Source organism: Oculina patagonica, chromosome 14 (assembly GCF_052425735.1).
Source record: "Oculina patagonica isolate OP01 chromosome 14, crgOcupat, whole genome shotgun sequence".
NCBI classification, from domain to species: Eukaryota; Metazoa; Cnidaria; class Anthozoa; order Scleractinia; family Oculinidae; genus Oculina; species Oculina patagonica.
This window is the reverse complement of record NC_135771.1, coordinates 13,252,726-13,255,329: the sequence shown is the minus strand read 5'-3', so window position 1 is coordinate 13,255,329 and position 2,604 is coordinate 13,252,726.

The following is a 2,604-nucleotide window of genomic DNA, read 5'->3' as shown; positions in this document are numbered from 1 at the left end:
TCGCTGAACATCGTTTGATATAAGGTCGATCACGTGACCTGTTGTAAATTGCAATAATTCATGCGCTGTGATTGGTTGGTTTTCAACAGCTGTGATTGGTGCATTTCGATCCTCAGTGTTCTGCATGCTGGTGTACTGTTGTTCCCTCGGCGGTCCGCAGTCGTACAATTCTCCTGTTGTTGTGTTTTTTGATTGTGGGCATCCATGCTTCAGGAATTTCAATTCCACTGTCCCTGTTGATATTATTAGGGTGAAGTCTTATGTGAATCGCCTCTTTGACCCGGCGTGTGTACCAGTGCGAGTCACGATCAATAAACTTTACCTCATTCCAAAGCGGGTAGTGTCCGGTGTTGTTGGTGTGCTCTGCAACGGCGGAAGTCTGGGTGCGGGCGAGTCCGATGTCCCGGTCGTGTTCTTTGATCCTATCTTGCATAGGTCTTCCAGTCTCGCCGATGTAAACTTTGCCACATTCACAGGGAATCCTGTAAACAACGCCATCTTACCTAGTCGAATCAACAGCGTCTTTCGGCCGTACTAGTTGTGATCGTAGTGTAGTTTCCGACTTGAAAACAGCGCGTACGCCTTGTTGTTGTAGGCAGCTGCGAAGTTGCTCGGAAAGACCTTTGACATAAGGTAGAACGGCAGTAGATTTAAACTCAGATTTAAACCAACCAGTCACAGCGCAGCCGTGTGCTTTATAAGCTAAAGCACAACCAGTCGACCTTATCGCCTGATGAAGACTAGCAGTATGCAGTCGAAACGTCGCGATCTCCATCACACGTGACTACGTCGTGAGACAAACGAAATAATACTTTATTAAAAACATGCTTTTAAGCATCACCATGTACAGTTATTACAAAAAAGTTAAAAATTGTTTTGAAATGCGTTTGAAATTACATGCCCCCGTGGAAACTTTAATTGTCATCAAAAATACGACAGGTCCTGTCAAATTGCTGTCAGATAAATCATGTTTTGAAAAAAAGGTCAGTTGTTGCTATCTACGAGGAAAAGTTGTAAGAATAAATGTGGGAAGATTAATTTCAATTGTACTGTCAAATATGAATATGATTTATCAACGGTTTCTCATAGTCACCATCAAAGCTTTGATACATTTGATACTCTATACATTACTGTCAAGTTCTATCAAACTCTCAAGCACTTTCTGCCTTGTTTAAAAGTTTTGTTGAATTTTGCCACCAGAAAAACAGTGTAGAAAAAAGGAGATTTTCCCTCAGTGCAAATTTTGATTCTGCAATTTTTAAAATATTTATGATTGTGATCAACTTGCGTGTATGATGTGTATATTAGTGTTGTTCTTTGTTGGTTTTCAGATCCTGCATCATGCCAAGGAATGGATACAAGAAAATATCCACCGACAAGGAGGATACTGAAAATGTCAGCTTTGTGTCTCTCCTTCTCTTTCAATGGATGAACGGTATCTTCAAGACAGGCAGTGAGCGAGCTTTAAATCAATCTGATTTTTTACCTCTTTCAAAGGAAAACTCTACCTGTTTCGTCACAGAGAAGCTTCAAACAAACTGGAACAAAGAAATTTCAAATTGTCAAGGAAATGGAAAAAGGCCCAAACTTTTTAACAAAATGTTACTCTTAGGGCTGTTGCCATGACAACAGTTTTGCCGCTGGTGCTGTCTCAATAAAAACTGAAATTCCCAGTTTTTGTCTTAAACCAAGAACCATCTAGCGTAGACAAACCAATGGTGGGAATTAAGGCAATATGGGAACTATGTCTGTTCTAAGTAGGACCCTTTGTCTCACTTTAGAGGTCAGATATGGGGATATTTGTCTTTTTGACAGAGAGAGACTGGAGCTGAAAAAGTTGCTATGGCAACAATACTAGGGGTGTCATTTTGTACCTTTTGTGATGCACATTTGTGGTGCCAAGTTTCAAGAACACTGCTTCAATAGTTTTAGAGATATTGTTTATTCAGTATTTTACCATTTTTAGAGTCAAATCTTGTGACGTCATCACTGATCTAATTTGCATAATACAAAAACGTCAATATCTCTGAAACGAAAAAAGATGTTTCAAAAAGAAAAACGCCATTCTTCTGTATTTTGAAAGGCCTTTCAAATAAGCAGAAAATATTTTTCATGTCATTTCTGAGCGATTTTGCTTGTCGAAGCCAAGAAAGTATTACTAAACATCATCTTGATTTGGAAAAATCTAATTTACATTTACTTTCTACACACTAATTTACATATGCGATTTCTAAAACCGGTTTCGTCTACGACCTCGTCAGTTGTTCGCCATACAAAATTTGAATATAAACATACGTCATGTAATAACACGCGAAAAGTAACTACTCGACACCAGGTCCTTAACATTTGTTATAAAGACTCGGAAACAAGAGTTTTTCAGTTCGCTATTTATGGGTTAGAGACTGTTGTAAGTGTTTTGTTGACAAATACACGCACGCGCTGGCCGCACAATGAACGAGAAATTTTCAATACTGCACGAGGCGTAGCCGAGTGCAGTATTGAAAATTTCGAGTTTATTGTGAGGCCAGCAAGTGCGTGTATTTGTCAACAAAACACGAACGGACAGACTCTAACCCTTTTAATATACAATCTGAGTACACTGCA